This window comes from Dromaius novaehollandiae, chromosome Z, assembly GCF_036370855.1.
Source record: "Dromaius novaehollandiae isolate bDroNov1 chromosome Z, bDroNov1.hap1, whole genome shotgun sequence".
NCBI lineage: Eukaryota > Metazoa > Chordata > Aves > Casuariiformes > Dromaiidae > Dromaius > Dromaius novaehollandiae.
In genome coordinates this window covers 320,806-340,686 of record NC_088132.1, presented here as the reverse complement: position 1 = coordinate 340,686, position 19,881 = coordinate 320,806, and the positions used below count along the sequence as shown (strand labels likewise).

General features: G+C 41.4%; 1 long non-coding RNA gene across 1 annotated transcript; it reads left to right on the top strand.

Annotated features, from left to right (window-relative positions):
• Positions 1-300: 300 nt before the first annotated feature.
• LOC135324862 (uncharacterized) lies at positions 301-19,149 on the top strand. Its single transcript, XR_010386098.1, has 3 exons — positions 301-960; positions 14,376-14,523; positions 15,402-19,149. It is a non-coding gene; the product is annotated as an uncharacterized LOC135324862 (long non-coding RNA).
• Positions 19,150-19,881: the final 732 nt, after the last annotated feature.

The window sequence follows — 19,881 nt, the reverse complement described above, 5'->3', positions numbered from 1 at the left end:
AGAGAAACTCTGTCCCATCAAAATTTGGTTATCACCTGCAAATGTAACACAGGGTTTATTCTCCCTCTCTCTCTTTCTCTCTCTCTCTCTCTCTCTCTTTTTTTTTTTTTTTTTTTTTTTTTTTTTTTTTTTTTGGTATTATCAGGTTTAAAACAGCCAGATAATTGCTGGGATACCATTAGGGCCACGTGACTTTTACTTGAGTTTAACTGAAGATTAGAATCAGGCTTTGAGTAGTTTGACAATTCAGCCTTTTTTTTTTTTTTTGAGTCACTCTGTATTCTCCTTTGCAGAACTACTCCAAATGCAAATAACTGGTGGATGTGAAGATACACATGTTCTGAAAGGTGTCAGAATTTCACTGGATTGTCAAGAAAGGCTAACATCAGATCTGCTCGAAGAACTTTGTGGTATAAGAGACCCCATGGAGATAGATGCGACAGATGTAATAGCAGAGCTTTGTTCTTGAAGCTGTGTTCCCTCATCCTGTTGAGCTTATGCCCTGGCTTCAGAGAGGGACTGACATTCAGTTCAGATCTGATTAAATGAGAACCTTGACACCAGAGAACCAGAACCTAAATAACTGAACTTTTCAGTTGTTACGACATGACGTAAACCAGGAAAGTTTGATGGAGAGAGATCTTTGCCAAAGAGCATATAAAAAATGTTACTTCTTTCTTGACATTATCATTTTGAAAAGCTGCATTTTTTTGCCAAAGTGGCAGAAAACATTTGTTTCATCTTTTTCTTCCCAACACATTTCCTTAGATGGATGTCTTCAATTACATCATCTGACTGGGGAAGGTTAAGAAGCAGTGTCCAATTTTTTACATATATCAGAGACCAGCAAACATCACAGAAAGAAATATGCCCTACTCTTATGTCACTTTGCAGCTGGCATGCTGTTTATTTTACAAAAACATTACAAGGATGCTCTCTATGTGACATGGAAAAAACAAGGTAAGAGAGGACATTTTCAGCTATATACATGCTGCCTTTGTAGTACTCTAATTCAAAGTGACCTATGGTAGTTCTCTTCTGTAACCGTGTGCTAGGGTGCATACTGCTATCTGCCCTACATTAGGGGGATATATACCATTCTGCCACTTCTGGAGCAAGGCAAGCAGTAGGACTTAGATATGTGTGTGGAGAGGAAGTTAGAGGAAGGCACCAAGAGTTCATTCCCAGACACAGCTCATGTCTGTGGCCTGGAAAAAAGCTTTTGAATTGGGTGCTGAGAGGCTCATAGGGATGAGAGTGAGGACAGTGCCTCTGTTGTTTCTTCTTTCTGGTCTTCAGGGGAAAAGTTCTTATATACTCTTTGGAAACACAATGGAATGCATCAGAGCAAGACACGGCCCAATCAGCAGCATTGGTCAAAACCTCCATAAGACCCCAGATTTTTAGTTAGTACTTTTTATCCTTTCTTTGCAGGCTTATCTGATTTGTAATTCAACAGTCCATAGGCTACCTTTTTTCCACAGTGGTTTAATGAACACTAAAGAACAGCTTCCCACCTTTTCTTGGATAGACTGGCAGTTCCCTGCCTTTACTGCTGGGGGTGGGCAAGCCAGAATGCTTTGCTTCCCTCAGCCTACACATTTCTCTGCTAATGTTTCTTTCACATGTATATTTTTACTGAGCAAAAGATAAGTATTTTTATGTACAAAGAAATACTGATGTATGCAGGTGCAGCACTGGGCTGCGCAGCTCTGCTCTCTCAGCAACACAGCTGCAGCACACAAATGTCAACGCCGGGAGACCTCATTTTAAAAGGTTTTGGCACCAGTTTGAAGGGACTGTAACCCCATGTTCCCAGGAGCAGCACAACCGCTAGGTTATATAGACTCTTGCCTCCTGCTTGGTACTACTTTTCATCTGGAATTGCTTTTCTGCAGTTAGGTTATTCACTATGCACTGTGCTCTGTAATCAGTATATTGCTGCTAATACAAACAGAAGGAGCATGTCTGGCCATCCTGGAAATCAAACTCAGCCACAAGCAATGGGATAGCAGAACAGTGTGGGGTGTTCAGGAAGAGCTGTGAGGCAGCATGACGTTTTCTTCATTCAGGGGCATCAAACTTGGTACACGACAAGAATCTCTTAAACATATTGTTCTCTCCCCAGAATGTCTAGGACCTATGGAAGACATCTCTGGGATGCTGACCTTTCCAAAGTTATGGTTGACTTGAACTCCCGAAGGGTCACAGTTTGTATTTAAGTCATGCAAATTCTTGCCTTCACAGGGAAAAGATTATACTCTTCTCAGCTCAAGTTTCCTCATTGAAGGTGCTCCTGAAGCAGTTTAGCTTTTCTTGCCCAGGCCTCTGTATTTCATACATCTTCACTGACCTTGGTTAGTTGCAGTGAAGACCCAGCCAGTCTAACTTTTTGTGCTAATTAGAATAAAAAATTGCCTCCACCAGAATTTTACCTTGTGTTAGCCAGCTCAAGCTAGCTTGCTCCCTTCCCCAGAATGGGGGGGATGGTGGATCCCCAGGATGCCCCTGCTTAGGGGCAGGTCCACAGCATCCTGGATGCTACGCAGTCCTGAAAAACCTCCTGTTTAGTTAGGTGTGAAAAATGGTATCTAAGATCTTTGCAAGACATGGATCCAATTATAAGCACCGAGTACTTCGAGAACTCAGTTGTGTAATGGTTTGTGGGTAGAAAACTTCAGCTTCCACTGCTTCCCCTTTCCCCTCAGAAATTGTCCAGGTTTTGTTCTGGCCTTGGCACACTTCTTAGATGGCTGTTGGTTTTGAACAGAGGAAGCCAGCCAAGCTTCTTGTGTTCCTGGTGTTTAAGTCAGCTACAAGATAGAGCAACTTGACTTTATAACTCACTGCACAGCAACAATGAACAAGGTAAATCCAACTAGGGATCCAACTAGGAAGCTTTAGTCATTGAGAGTTCATAGTTTGGGTTTCCAAGCACCTCTGAATGCTATGAATGTTCAACTCTCCTGCATAACAGAAAGACTATGAAAGGAAACCACAAAATTTTATTTGCTGTGTGATCTGTTCAGACATGTACTGCTCTTCATTTGCTAATGCTGTATAGGGGTGAAACAGAGTATTTAAGGCAATGTCCAATTTTTAAAAAAGATTCATGTAAGAAACAACATATAATCACTCTGATCATGTTTAAGAATACTTTTGGTCTAAATGGCACCATAAAGCATATGCTATTTGTTAAAAATGTTGTGAATAGAAGTTGATGAAACGTCTGCTCAAATGGCAGAATGTGGTATAGATAATTTTATTATGATTATGCTAGTATTAAAATGAAGCAGAGCAAAAACAGAGCTGAATCCTGTTCATCCTAACAACATCATAAAAGAGGTACTAAGCCTGAAGGACATGCTATTTTTTTTTCAGTTGTTCGCAGAAGCGTTGTGCTCACCATACAGCTATATATGCACAGTTTTCAAAAACCTTGTGAATTTCTTGTAGTATCCTGTTTAGTTCTAGCTCTGGATCCAGTCTCCTAAAATGGCTTGAGTTTTGGCTGAAGATAACAATTTCCAAAGGCATCTGGGAACTTCTGTACCAAGAAACTGTGATTCCGCACTACTACAGTCCAAGGAGGTACAAAGCTGTAGAATACTTCCTTTATTGGGGTCACTGATGTCTTCTTCCTTCTCTGTAAAAGAAGTCAACCTGACCCTACCCATTCACTAATAGGCAGCAAGACTCTGTCCGGTAATAGAGTGAGGAGGTGAAATATTTTGGGAGAAAAGGCCTAAGAGCAAAACATATCACTTTTAAGGGGATGTGGAAAGCAAGCTATACAAATGAAAACATCATGAACATCAGAGTACACATTCATCCCTGGTGATTCCAGCTGGTCAGATAGCCTTCACTGGATTCATTAAGGGGTTTCATTAATGTTTTTGTTCCACTGAACTCAAAATTCTTCTGATTTTTGAATAAGTAGTTATTATTTCTAAATATTGGTCATATAACTTAACAGGTCATTTTCAGCCTCATGACTACTCAATTTGCAAACTTTTTGCTCTGATGATTGGCTGTTCTCAAAGTATGGCTGCTTGCATGGGACAATCACTGTTCCCTGATTAAACTGGAGACTAATGACCACAGCAAGTGATAAATGGCCATCCCCAGTACAAACTTTTGTGAATTCTAGGCTATTATTTTTCCTAATCTACAGACCACTGACATTGGTGGAAGATTTTCCCAGAGCTCTAAGCATGCTGGAAAACTTAATTGCTTCATTTATGTAATGGGAAACTGTTTGGGACTGAAACATGCCAGTACTCTGTATACTGCACCCTAAGCATGAGTGGGGCCTTATATGTTCTTTAAAATGACCGGGGTTTTTGCCTTGGTGATGAGAAGCTGTAGGGCAAACACCAGCTAGAGAAGAATCTGCTTGAGATAACGTCTGTGAGAAGTAATCTCTTCGGCTGCCTCCGTATTTGGGTAAGAGGTAGGAAGTTATAAGCAACAGTACTTTATAACCTTCTTTGCCCAGGAGTACCAGAGGGACCACCAAAGTCCAGAATTAACCATGCTTGCCCTTTGCATTTCTGCTGAGCAACAGGGAGGAGATCTGGTCACTGATCTGAGTATTCAGTACTCATTGTAATCCCTGCAAGGTTAAGGCCTTGGTTTGCAAAAAGGGGTTCTTTGCAGAACTCTTGGAACAAATGCACTGACTGTATGTGTCATTTTGCCAGTGGGGCATATTTCTGTGTCCTTGTTGGGGCTCCAAGTTACACCCTGCTAAGGTGAAGCCAACATAGACACACAGGAGAACTGACATTTCAATTGGTTCTCTAGATTCCTGTTTTCATGAGTAGGTTTGGCAAGTCACTGCAGCCAACGGCCTAGAAAGATGTACAGAGAAATGAACACAGATGCATGGGTGTAACACTGAGTAAGTGTTAATTAATAGTTAATGTTATATATATAAAAAATATATAATATATAATATATATTACATAATATACATCATTACAGAATATATTATATGTAGTTATTATGTATTATATAATATATTATATACAATGTATATAACAATATATGTAACATACAATATTAATGTATATATTATATATATGATATATAATCTATAGTTAATTAAACTATAGACTTTGCCATCCATTATTTAAGTTTAAATAATAGCAGGTAGAGTCTTGTATCTTCATTTTGCTCAGAAAATCAAAGGCTTTCTTTCAGGTCAGACAGCTCCCTAACAAATTTTGTTTTCTTTCTTTACACCTTCCAGCTGAAAAACTGGTGGCATGCAGGGCACGAGGGTAAAGAAATGGAGAGAAAACAGAAGGGATCTTTTTGCTTCTTAGTTCAAAACTCTGGCTGGAGACCTGATCTCTTCCCAGATCTGACTTTCCCACCTTGCAGGGTTTATATTTTAGTGGAGGGAAAGCTTAGGGGCCAAGGGCCTTGTCATAAGGTGTTCTGTTGTCTGACATGAAAAAAGATTAACCTGAGACAGGTCATAATGGCAGTTTTCTATGAACAAAACCTGCATTACAAATGCCCTCACTGAGCCTTGCAATATGCTCTGTGAAAATCCAGCTGAGGTATAGCACACAGGGTTCCCCATACAGATCAAACAGCACACCACTTTCTCAGGTTATACTGAAACTTATGTGTTAGAATGAGTTATAATGATTTATGTGTTACAATGACCGGGGAATTCATTATGGAGCTAAGTGCCAGAACTCAGGATTAGTCTTCAAATGAAGATTGTGCCAAAGTGAGAACACAGTACAGAATAAGCTGGATGTGTTAGTGCCTTTGGCTACTTTTCATTATTATTCATTTACTGTAATCCTTAAAATGCAATTTTCCCTGCATTGTTTGTATATGTGATGCCCAATAATATGGTCAAAAGATCAACAGACATTTACAACACAATGTTAATTGACATTCTGTCAGCTTCAGCCATCAAAATAACTCTGTAAAGCTGGGAAGGATTCAACCCTTTCCATGCCATCAGTCACTAGGTTCATCCTATTCTTTTTCCTTCAATATTTGAGAAACATAATGTGCCAGATCCTCAGCTGGATTAAATCCATATAACAGGTCGATCAAAGTCAAATTCCTTGTCTGGTTAGGCAGAAAGGAGGGCTGTACATCATGACACAATAAATAAGAAACAAAGCCCTGGAATACACATGTGGATAACTGCATCCGTACAGTTCCGCTTAGTCCAATACATAACAGCAAAGCTGGGGTGTTCATCTGCACTGCTAACAAATGTTGTTTGAACGCCTGTGCTTCCTGTCTGGGACCCAGGGAAAACAGGACCTGTACATGGAAGAATCACAGAGGAGTTTGGATTTCCCATAAATTCTCCATGGTATCTGGTGAGAAGGGAGTGAAGGTCTTTCACCCATTTAGTTTGCTGCCAGGCTTATTTTCTCGCCTTGCATCATGTGCTCTGCAGAGCTGAGAGGCAGAGTAACCCCTGACACCATCAAGAGATGGCAGGAAACAAGGGAGGAGACCACACTCTGCCTGCACTCAGCATGAGTTCTCCTCTGGAGATTTGCGGGGGAAGGCGTCCTTATCAAATTCCTCCTTAGGCCCACGGCATTACAAATCCCCTCCACACAGGTCTGTAAGGGAGATGTCCAGACAATCTGGAGTGCCATGGAGAAGGTGAATAGAGATCAGATGATGAACTTGCAATACAAATACTAAGAGGTACTCCATGAAACTAGCAGATTGCAAGTTCAAAACACACAAAAGGTAGTTTAACAAGTGGATCCTGTGAGTTCACCTGAATTCAACAAATGACGAGACAAATCCATGGAGCAAAGATTCTTTGAGGACCACTAGATACTTCCACACCACCTCTGGCATACAGGGTCCCTGCAGTGATGCAGGCTGGAAAGGCAGAACAGTAAAAGCACTGCTACAGGATTTCCCTTTTGTAACACTTCCTCTGGCTGTCTGCTTTTGTCTGGAACAGAGATTTCAGCAACTAACTGTTAAAAAAAAAATAAAACACACACAAAGCACTGAAAGTTTCAGGGTTGCAGACAAACATTCCTTGATCAGGAAGGGAGGAGACAGGCACCAAAAATCCTGGATTTTTGCACCAGCTCCCTAATGACCAAACATCATTGCTTTCCAAACATAGTTTGGAAACAACCATGTTCTGGTTATTGCAGAACCTTTACAAGGAGCTACAGGACCGGGGAGGGTGTCTATGACCGCGACGTCACAGTGCTTTCCTCGATGACAACTGTGACTGATTCTGCAGCCCGCATCTCTGAATGCATTTTGAAAATGGCTGCTCAGACTGCAGCGCGGACATATGCCAGACTAAATGCCTCCAAAGGAGATCATTTGAAACTGATCAGAATTTAAAAAAAAAAAAAAAAAAAAAAAAAGAGAGAGAGAGAGAAACAACCTGGAAATATATTCCAGAAAGAATACTTCTTGCATTTGGATCAGAGTGTGAATAGATTTTTATTACATTAAAAAAAAATACTATTACTGACCTAATAAATGATAAGAGGGCAGCTGCATGCCCTCCCTTTTTCATTCATCAGAGAAAGACATTGTTTTAGAATAAAAGCAGTGCCTTTAACTAGACTACAGCACTGTAGTAAACTTGCCATGAGGATGAGTTTCTCTCTCTGCAGAGTGAGGCAGTGTGTCTGGTTTACACCAGTGTTGTACTTGGCTTACTGAAATATGTTCATCACAGACCAGTCCCTTGAATGCAGCAGACAAAGGTCTTGGTCTAACGTTGTTAGTTAATTGGAGCCTGAAGCATATGGTGAATGAGGAACTAGGAGCACAACTCCCTTTAACTGTAACAGGAATACAAGGCAAAATGCTCTAGTAGCAGGCTGAAGGTCAAATCCTATGAATATCATAAGTAAAGCTACATAGATATTTAGAAAACACTATTTTTTGAAAGATCTCTTTGGAATTAATTTTCCATACATAATACAGTCAACAGTCTGACTTTTAGAAGAAAAACAGGAAATAAAAACATTTAAAGAAAACAAATAATCCAGAAATGTAACAACTGCTACTAGAAATCCAAAGATCTACAGATAAAGGCATACACACCGTCATTCTTGGATTAAACATGTCCATTCCTAGCTTAGAAATATGCCATATGACCTAAAATACCCAGTCAAAACTGTCCAGAGGACTTTAATTTCAAATGGATCCCTTTTAGTCAACCTAGAGATGGAGCTCTAATCATTACTCTCCAGGCGACAGTGAGTATCATGAAAGCCGCTGCACACATTTTCTTGACAACAAAGCACAAAATAAGGCAATGAGTCAAATACATTACTCCCTGCAGACCTCACATCCATGGCCCAGTTTTGCAAAGCGCATAGTCATTGTTCAGGTCCAACCCTAGTCAAAGCCCACACACCAGCCCTCAGCTTTAATCTATACAAAAGCTGTGGCAGGACACACAGACCTAAAGCTAACCTGAAGTTGTGCTGAGGTAGAAGTAGCTTCTGAATCTGTGGTGGTGTATCTCTTTCACCCTTTTTCCCAGCTACCTTTGTTTTTGCCCTAACAATATTACACAACCTGTGAAGCTCAGAGGATTCAGCTGATATCATAGCTGATGAAAAAGAAAAACCTCTGTGATGAAGATACTCAGCTGCGATTGCTAGAGGTCCTGAGAAAATGCTATTAACTGAAATACTCAATTCTGTGCTTCTTGAAGCCTTTTTGTCTCTTAGCTGGGCTCCCTGGGAGCAGAGAGGCATGTAAATTAAGATACCTGATGGAAGTATCAAGTCAACTGTAATAAGAGGACTACTTTGACCTGTAGGTTCATTTCTTCCTTAGCTTTCAGATCCAGTGGGCTTGGGAACATTTTATTCTTAATGTCATGATGTTAAAAATCTCACCCAGATGAGCACATATCTTCTATTTCCTTGGTAAACACACAGGTGAAGAAATGTCATTGTGCATTTGTGTCTGCATGTAGTTGTGCCTATACCTGCCTGTTTTATGGCCACTTAAATCTGCTGCATCATATGACACATGAAAAGCAAATGAAAATGAGACCATCTGAAATAGAAATCTTATGCTGAAATCCAGCATGAACAAGACTTGCTTTTCATCACACGGACATAATGGACCAAATTCAGGTATGATCTAAAGATGAAAAGGTGCCTATGTGCCTGTCCTGCTCTGCCTGAGATTGCATTCTTATGTCATTAAATAAAAGCACAGCTGTCAGCCACATTTTAATGCAAATTGCAATGACTGATGACCATTCCCAGTTGAGAAAGGTGCTGGTGACCCACTGAGAAGGGTTTCTAACAACAGAAGAGTGTCTGTGGAGAAAGAAAGTGATGTTACAAGCCTAAGACTACAGATGATGGCTGAACATGATTGCGAACGTAGCAAAGAGCTGGATCATTTCTACATCAAAGTACTGTACTTTCTTAAGATGCTGACTCTGTTTCTGATTGTAGAGATATCTGGATACCATAGAAGGTGAATAAGCTTTATTGTTCCCTGCAAAACTGCTAGAGCAAGGTGCAATTTTGGTATTATTTTTTTAGTAGTCATTTAAAGATTCATTGTTTCTGATGGCAAATCATTCCTACACTCTATGCTATTTGCTCCTGTTAAGTTTTAAAAAAAGCTGTGATGAAATGGATAGCTAGGATGCTTTCTCATTTATATTTATTAAAAGCTCCAAGGTCCTTTTCTGTCCTGTCTTTACAGAGAATGTGATCTCAGTGGAAATGCTGGTGAAACCACAGAGTGATTATTGATGAGCTGGAGCTGATGACTGGGACTCATGGAGCTGAGTCTTAGCTTGCATTTCTATAGCTGACTTAAGGCAATGGGAAGATTTTAATTTTTTCAGAAGTCTTTGGATGAGGTCTCTATTTCATGCTTTTTGCAACAGGATTGCCACTAACATCCAAAACTCATGTTTCAGAAAGACAAGGACAGTGTTCAGACATATTGATGTGGAGAAAATGATTATGCGCAATTGAATGAAAAAGATCTTGAATCACATTGAATTGAATTGAATTGAAGGACAAATATCTTCAAAGTGATATGTGACCTAATTATAGATCCAGTTTTCACTGCTGTGCCAGGTATTTAGCTGGTGTGATCTGAAACACTCCACTGACATCACTGGGTGCAAGAAGATTTATACCAAACTGGGTACAGCTTAATCTGACTGGAAAAAGTTAAAGCTTATGAGAACCATTATAGCGAATCTGGTTCCTATCAGTACTAGTGTAGTGGCTTTGGTGGAACTAGACAGCCCTCTTTTGCACATCAGGTCATTTAGGTAGCTTTCTGCCCCCACAACTGGCACACTAGCACTGCTTAATGTTTGCCCCTGTCACAGCTTTCATCTGCGTGGCCTGGGTCAAGGGCACTGGCAATCACTGGCTTAGTTAGTGAAGGATGTGAGGGTGGGATCACCAGTGGCCCTTGCACAGATGTGCTAAAACTGCCCTGACTCACTTGTTTTGGTTTAAGGGAACACAGGAATGAGGCTGCAGTCAGAGGTTTGCCCAGCAGTGACAGCTGGACTCATCTGTGTCCCCAGTCTGTCTGTCTGTTTCTGTGCCTCTGATGATCATCCCCTTGGTGGGTTGGCTGGAGGAAGGGGATTATGGGGTGATTATTAGGGGACTGGAGTATCTCTCATATGAGGAAGGGCTGAGAGAGCTGGGCATGTTTAGCCTGGAGAAGAGAAGAGTGAGAGGGGATCTTATCAAGGTATACAAATATCTAAAGAAAGGGAGTCAAGAGGATGGGGCCAGACTATTTTCAGTGGTGCCCAGTGATAGGACAAGAGACAACAGGCACAAACTGAAACAGAAGAAGTTCCATCTGAACATGAGGAAAAACTTCTTTACCGTGAGGGTGACAGAGCATTGGAATAGGTTGCCCAGAGAGGTTTTGGAGTCTCCTTCTCTGCAGATATTCAAAAGCCGTCTGGACGTGAACCTGTGCAACATGCTCTAGGTGGCCCTGCTTGAGCAGGGGAGGTTGGACTAGATGATCTCCAGAGGTCCCTTCCAACCTTAACCATTCTGTGATTCTGTGAAGGGGCTGTGGCTGCTGCAGGCTATAAGACACCCCCACCCCCACCCCACCCCCACCCCCCGGAGGGAAAGGTTGTCAACATCACCCAAAGCTGATGAGGGAGCTCTTGTACAATCCCCTCCAACCAGCCAGGCATAGCAACATCTTCAGGTGGTCCAGCTCAGTCCAGAAGAGAGTGTCTGTGCTGAGCAGGCTGGACAAAAACCACAGCTTACCTAACAGGGGTTGTGAATGTGCAACGAGAGCTTTGCTGGCACAAAAACATCCTCCTGAAGTGGACCCAGCACTGTGCTGTGAGGATGGATGCACTTTACAAAGGCTACCCTATTGATGGTGGCATGAATGCACTTTCTTATTGAGGGTGGCTTTCACTACAGAAATAATCAAAAGCAGTGAGCACTGCTCCCTGCCCCAAGACTATGCTTCCCTTTTGAAAGGGACAATTAGAGAAAGGCAGTTGATTTCTGGATAGAACAGCTAGGAGATATTCATGTTAAAAACCCAGATGAAGTGGGGCTCCTCCTGCCAAAGCACACAGAGTAAGTAAGCAGATTCGTGCATCCTTTTTCCTTGGTGAGTTTACGAATGTTTTCCACACATCAGTGACTGCAAGGATGGCTGAACTCAAGAGCTGAGGGGGACATTTGGCTTCCTCAGATGCTCTGTCAATATCTGCCCACCTGTGCAGGTACAGCAGTGCCATGTGTTTTGCTGACATGACACTGAGGTGAATTTGACAAGCTGTGTCCATATGTGTGAGGGAAGGAGCTGATTTTATGAGCTCTCCGGAATTGCATACCCATGAAATTTGGCAGACCCAAGCTCCCAGGAAAAAGGTATTTGGAGCTCTTTGATATGCTGCAATATTGACACTGATTGGATTTATACCACACTCACGCTCCAAGTGATCTACACCATCATCCTATTTTCTTGCTTTACTGTTAACTGTATGACAGGTGACATTGTACAGCACTGCTTTCATTAACAGAGAGGTTGCCTTGTTTTTCCTCTGGCTGGTTATTTTATATCTGTTGGTTCTGATTCAAGGCTCTTTTGTGGTTGAACGTGTGTACTCATAAGCAGGTGATCACCAGAAGTTGCTTGGGAGCACCATTCTCAAGATGGATGTGACTGGATGGACTCCTTCAAACCAAAGTATTGGCCATGCTGCCATAAGGAAAATATCAGTACAGCATGAAAAGATTGCCATTTGACAATGCTGAGTGACTTCCACTTTAATGTCATTTTTACTGTCATTTTCAAACTCTTTTGTGCCTTCTCCTGTAACATCCTACTTTTGACATTTCTCTCCAAGTACCTAATATTGAAAAGCTCCCAGAAAATGCAATGGTTCACAGTCTCTATTGAATCTCTGTCTTATGCCATTACAGTAACTGCTTGAGGCTCCAAAACATTATTAGGCCAAGACCTACTTTTGTGGAGCCATGTGTTTTTTTTCTTAATTAAATGCTTCTTTTTGACATCTTCCTTATTTGCATCTTTAATACTCTTTCTGACCCACTAACTGGATTGTGCTTTTCCAGGTGGGTTCTTGAGGTTAATTTTTAAAACTAATGTTATGTTAGATCCTTCTATGTTTACAGAGATATCTCTCAAACTAAGAGAGCCTGTAACAATGCTTCCTTAAGTGGCTCCTCTTTTTCTTCCCACTTCTTTTAGCACAGCTGGATGTTTATTTTCTATTCATAGCACCTTTGCAATGTTAAAAACTAATGAGCTTATGACTAGGGCTGAGCAAAATGACTTACATCAAATGAGGAACAATCCTAAACTGAACACTTCTCTGTGAACTGCAAAAAATTTGGTTCATTTTTTTGCTGTTCTTTTTTCCATGCTGTCTGCAAGATTTTAAACCTGAATATACATTCTAGCAGAAAATGAACTGTAAGGAACAACTCTTTGGTGGAAAAGCACAGAGTCATTTGCTTAATGGATATTTTCCATTTTTAAGCAACATAATTGAGCTCTTTCTTTCAGAAAACAAGGAAGACAAAAGAAGAACAGATATGCCAAGCTATCTTGTTTGTGGGATTTCAGACATGTTCAGCTCTGCAAGTTCTGGACATGTTCTGGAAACACTTGATCTCATGAGATTTCCAGGCACAGTGTCCAAAAACAACTGGACAAACTTCAGATAAATATTACAACACTAATCCAAAGGTGATATTTTCAGTATTTCCAACCCAAGCTTCTAGGAATCAGTGGGTCATCTACCACCCACAGACTGTGAGACAGACTCACACGAGATGCAGCAATAACAATAACTACGATGAGAGGATATATTTGTAGGCCAGATAGCCAGCTGTTACAGCTGCTGCTCTCATGACATTCTGAAACCTATGTCTTTTAAAAGACAGCTGAATTTTTTCCTCTTTATCTCAAGGCTCCAAAACCAGACACTTTGAGAAAAGTCCTAAGTTCGAGTCAGTAAAATCACAAGATTTGGCAAAACTGCAGATACCTATAACTTTCTGCTTTTCTCGTGTTAAAACATTTTTACACTTTCTATTTCCTGTTTTATAATTGGGCTCCTAACTCTAGAGTTAAGTTCTCACCTTCTAAAGATGCCTGCAGAAGCCTTGTTAGTATTTATTGGCTACAGCTTTCATGTGTCTGAACAACAATTCCCTGTATCATTTGTAATTACAGATGCAAATTCTCACAGTATTTTGACATTAGTCCAAATATCCTAATCTGTGAACAACAGAGCCCTACTCAAAGCCTGCTAGGGTGAACAGAAAGACACATACTGGCTGCAGTAGGTTAGGGTGAGGCTCACAGTCCCATTTTAGTTCTATGGAGGCAAGTGCTCCTCTTTATTTGTGCTTCTAACTTGGCAACATTTTCAGCTTTCTGACTGAAAGAGCTGATGTGATTATTTGACTAGCATGAGCTGAGTGTTGAGGATATATGTAAGTATTTGCTACTTGTGTTGGCATCACAGAGTCTTTACCTTTCACAGAAGAAATGTTTTGAGTGAAAACACGGCCTGTTTCCAAAGATGTGAACCTACATGTGAGTATGAGTTTCCCCAGGTTCATATGAAAAGCAGTCTGCAAGAGAGAGGGGAGGCTAGCTTAAAATCCTTCTCTGTTTTTTGTCTGTTCATTAGTATTTTCGCTTTACTTCTGGGTTGTTCTTTGCTAGTAAAGTTGCAAGCTAATTGTCACATTTCCTCTCTACCAAAGCTTTGATGCTGTAAAGAAATAACCTGTCAATAGACACTATTTGCATTACAAAAGGTGGCATTGCTGAACCTGAGTCTCAACTCTCATGTTTGTTCCCAGGATGATGAAAGTTCAGGACTGAAGTCCTTTTATTCTGTGAGGACAAGGAGGCCTTTTCCAATGCCTGTCTTCCTGCCTTTGACCCATGCTGCCAGGATACATCCTGCCTTTATGACAACTACCCGCACAATGTTGGTGGTTTGACTGGGTATGTGATTTTCACATGATTAGCCTATTCAAAACACTGTTTATGTTCTTAACTGGGATTATTTGTATAGTTAGGCCTTTTCTGCAGGGGAAAACTCTACTTTTGTATGTGAGGAGGTGAATTTATGCTGATACCATAAAGTGGATTGACAGTCTGTGTGTGGCCCTTCCTACATCACTGGAAAGTGGATTATTTTGTTGTGGTTTAAATCAACTGGGAGTACCTATAAACTTAAGTGTGATAAAGGTATTCACCCAATCACACAAAATCAGATTTGTGTATCAGGTGACAGAGGTTAACTAATTAAAGCAAAATAGGCAAGGCCTAAGTGAATGGGTATGGTTTTACACTGGTTTTCATTAATTTCACAGGTGTGCAATGCAAGTTAGTTCACTGCATTGCTGAATGGCTTGATGATGAAAAAGGTCAATGTCTCAAATACTATAAAACAATAAAGGTCTCTGAAAGGTAGTGCACCTCTGACTTTTTACAACAACCTTTATGCTCAGAAGCACATTTTTTGGTAACAAATCTGCACTGCTCTGCACCTCCTCCTCTTAGTCATTTATCTGAGTCCTTACAGTAGGTTATTATGAAGCAGACTTCTAAACATTTAAAGGCCTGTACATTATCTACATAAGCTGTTCCTAATTTGCTTTGGTCACTTTCCCCTGCAGGGCTACAACTGTTTGTCACTATTTTTTGTTTGCTATTATCTCTTTCACCTCAATCTGAACCCTGATAACTGCAGGGAAACAGTTACCTTCCTCTTGGAAAGGAGCCTCTCCCTGTGCCTGTTCCTCTGTATCCCTTTCCTTGTTTTGTCAGAGCTAGAATTTTAGCAAAGCTCTTCATGTTGCTGTCCATCAATTTTGCAGGCCCGTTCACATGTCTGATTCAACAAAAACTTGTGGAGCTCAACAACAGATGAGAGGCAGCATCAGAGAATTTCTTGCGTAAATTAAGAATTGCTGAGGACTGAACTGAGACTGATCATGGTGTTTCTTCAACAGCAGCCAGGAGGACTTCTGATGTTCTGTAATTCAGTTGGCAGTCAGCTTCTGGTCCAGATGAAGGTTATGCCCCAGGAGATGTGTGAAGGCCAAGCAGAATGACTTGTCCATGTTCCTGGTTCTTAAACCTTGTTAAGTGCAACTGTCTGCCCTTGACACTGACATGGCTCTTCCAGGCTCCTTGTGCTCTGTCACTTGTGTTTGTTGTGGTGGATGTCATCCTTGCATCTGTCACCTTCCATATCCTGGACAGTAAGGCCTGATTGGGCTTCAGCAACATGTTTTTCACCCAAGGGCTGTGCAGCCCTCTACACTCTCCCGGCTTAAATCAGTGCATGCTGTGGGTGTCAAAGGTGCCTGTGTTAGCAGCACCTCTGCCCACCCTCCCGCCCCAAGCACACCCCCAGGATGTGCTGTAGATGGGTGCTCTGAGGGCTGACCACAGAAAGGCAACCTGAGGAAAGGACCCCTTCAATGACTTTGGTACTCCTGCCACTTGGTTCACAAGTGGTGCCTGAGGGCTCAGATCTGTTTATAGGTGAGCATGGCTCTGCCACTCTGAGCTCTGAAAGGAAAGCTTGAACCAAGCTCATCCCTAGTCTTTCACCAGTGCTTGCTGTGACAAATCTACTCTTACCTTTCTGTCCCACAGAGCAATTGGCTCTGCCTTTTCAAGAAAATGACAGCTTCAGCACCAGGCATGGTTTGCATGGACATTTGTGGTGTTTAATTTTGCACACAGGCTATTTTATTTCCTTCAGCTTTACTGAAAAAAGAGGAGGAATAAAATAAAATTGTATTGACCTTTCCACAAGACTGAAAAGAGCTTATAAGACCTGACAGTTGCCCTTTTATCACTTGACTTTCATGAGAAAGAACTTCCATTTCTCTCTGGGGCTTGGACCAGTTTATAGAGCATCAATATTAGCAGATACTGGGGACAGTGTACAGCTGCTTGAAAATCAGGACTGCAACAGGCTGTGGGGATTAGAGGTCCAGGAAATGAGAGCTGACTGAGTTTTGTGGTGTGAGCAGTGACCACATCAATCCACTTGATGGATTCCCACTGGCACCTTGGGAACCTTGGCAATTTCTCCAGGTCCTGTAGCCACACTTTTCTCTCGGGCTGAGGATCTTGATAACATGAGAGGACAACTGAAGTCACATTTCCCTCAGTCTCCAGCATGGAGAAAAAGCTAGGGAGGGGTGACAGCAGGCAGATTTAACCATGTCCCTACCCTGCCAAGTCCAGCCATCAGCTGCTCCCCAGAGACTGGCTGGCTATGAGCGTTTGGAAGAGAAAGCTGATCTACAGCAAGAAGAGGAACCACCTTCTCAGAGACCAGTCCAAACGGAACACAAACTCCTTGACTCCTGGTTCTCTCGGCTGATGCTGGGGGAAACACCTTACACATGCTCATTGTCCTGGGCATGCTCTGATGGGTTTGCTGTTCAGACAGGGATGCCAAAAGACATCTGTGACTTTTCAGGGTCCCACTTCATGAGAAGCACATCAAAACGCTGCTGTGACATTCACCATTAGTGCCTTGTCAAAGAGGTCTCAGCAGAATTCTTTCACTAAGCAAAGCTAATTCCTCCCTTAACTTACCATTTAAGCAATGCAAAATCATAATTCATTCGCAGTTCCCAATAAGCCCTTTTTAATATAAACTAAATCCTTGAACAGCTGCCCACTGAAGGTATTCAAAGAGTCTCAGTATCACCTTTTAACTCACCAGTGATTTTCCTCTCAGTAATGATGGCTCCAGCAGGTGAAGGCATTAATTTTGTTATTAGCAGAAAATCCAGTGGTGCATTTTTTTTTCCCCCAGAAAATCTTTTTCAGATTTTTTTCATCATGGCAGATTGCTGATTCATTAAAATTTTCGGTGAGTGATGCTGACTTTTGCTCTCAAACACTCGGATACTGAGAGACTTCCAGTAACTGGATATTGAACATTTGAGGCCATTTGCAGTCAAAACCCTTCTTAATTCAAAATCTTTTGAGTATCTGGAAAATATTTGAAATTTCAAGGAGAAATTGGATTTGAATATGAGCTTGTGCATAACATGAGGGTTTCCTCAACTTGTAGGAATTCTTCATTTCTAGAGGTACTCTTGTAAAACTACTTACTTGTTATTTTTTGGGATCTAAACTTTCATCATCTTCTGTGTTTCACAGTTCAATATAATACTTTTCAGTGTACAAGGAAGAAAAGGAAAGGCTGAAGAATTTCTGACTTTACTAAAACAGCTTCTGGTAAAGTCGCTTTTGCTCAGGGAATGCCTGTTCCCTTGTCACACTGTTTTTACCAGAGTTCTGCAAATTACTAATACAATTCTTGCTGACTGAAAGGAGCTACGTGTGTATTCCTTGCCCTCACTCTTCTTACTACTACAGGGATTTGGCAGTTTACCTGCAGTATTTCAAAGGGTCAGAAGCGAAGTATCAGTACAAATAAATTACTTCAATATGAGTATAACTGCCCTTTAACGTAGACAGATCCTGTGGTGTTTCTCTGTATCCACATAACCTCTGTGCTCCAGTGCACTTTGTAAAGAAAGATTGAGATGTACAAGTGAATATTTTGAAGCAAAAATCTCCTTGACTGAAGAATGAATCGTCTTCAAAAAGTTTCTCTGTTTTTTTTTCAGTCCAAATCCCAACAACCCCAAACTATATCAAAGTAAAGACAGACAGTATTTGTCTCTCAGGGAGATATTTGCATTGGTTGCACATAGGTTATTCCTGAGAAGAGCAGAACAGATATTTTGGAAAATTGCAGCATATGTTGTAGCATGCTAAGAGCAATGCTCATTTTCCTTTTGTCTTCAGTGGAGCAAGAGTGAGCTATATGCATGCAGGTAATCGAAACTCTGAGGTGGCCTTTTGAAGTGAAAGTGTTGAAAAGCATGGGTCCCCAGGGAGCTGTGTGCATTGTGGGGCACTTGCTTTGGAGGGTTAATTTTGAAACCTAAGACTTGTACATACTATGTGCTTCTCGCAATGTTGTCAAAGGGAAAGCAGAAGCCTCAGGCTCTGTAATGCACAGGACTTGCTTAACCACAGTCTTCTAAGAGCTGTGATAGAGATATTTTCTCAGGCTGAAATAGGTAAAAACTCCTTTGGGAGGAGATTCTGTTGTGCACAGACCTGTAGCAGTGTCATTAATGAAATGAAATCTTCCCCAGGAAACCCACTTATTGCGACTTTTGGTGCATTGGGTATGGCCAAGGACACAAAGCCTGGAGCACTACCTTTTGCCCTCCTGGCTTGATCTGATATGTATAACGTCTAGCAAAATCCTTGTGTTGCTGTGGCTCTGATTTCCCTTCTTGCATTTCTTTGGTGAGTGTGATGCTCTAAAGAAGTCAGATGTATGTTCATGGTCAACGTGGAACATTGAAAAGCAAGAGCTTTATCTTCACATGTGTTACCATGAAAACCAACAGGAACTTGGAAATGTTTCTGTAATGGGTCACTGGCTATGGATTTACTTTGTGAGGTGAATTTTGTTGATTATCTTAAATGATTTTAGTCTCATTTTTGCTCCCCGAATATAGAGAAGATGTTTCAGCTGTATAATAAATAAGCACACGTTACAAACATCAACACTAAATTTATCAGTAGAATGAAAGCCTTTCTTGTCATGACCTGGTATTAAAATGGGCTTTGGACCCAGGAGCGTGCCTCCTGGCTACGAAAAGGTTTCGATTAGTCAGAAATCTGGACAGAAAAAATAGCTTATCAGCCCACAGTCTGGTTTACACTGTAGGAGCATAAACTGCTGTGGACGGGGCTCCTCAGCACAGCTAAACACTGACACTGATGCCCAGCACCGATGTGTCTGGCTACCTTGCTCAGGATGAATAGTGTAATAGCTGTGAGAACCACTGTGATCCTGGGAATTAGAGCTAAAGGGCCCAGTTACAGCAGATTCCTCTCCCTCCTCCTCTCTCAAGAGAGAGTCCTGAGTCAACCAGTCCTCTGAACTGGACTTGCCTGCATTTCTCCCTGAAAGCAAGACCCTAATATAATCTCACAGGTGGGATTTTATCTACACAAAAATGTATACTGTGAACTTTCTGAAAGAGAGACAACTCAGAGCTGGTGGTTAAGACAAAACAAAAGTAAAGGGTGCTCTAACAAACCTTCTCTAGCCCCTTGTGCAACTTGTAAAAAAGCCCTTGCTTTTACGCTGTTCTCAGCCCAGCACTACTTCAGTGGCTTCTGCAGTTGCTCCTCCCAGGCTCAGGGCCCTCCTTCTCTTATCAGTTATCATGGGTTGAGCTCTGCCTCTCTTTGATCTCCTTCCCATGCTCCAGAAAAGTCTCTTCTGGAGTG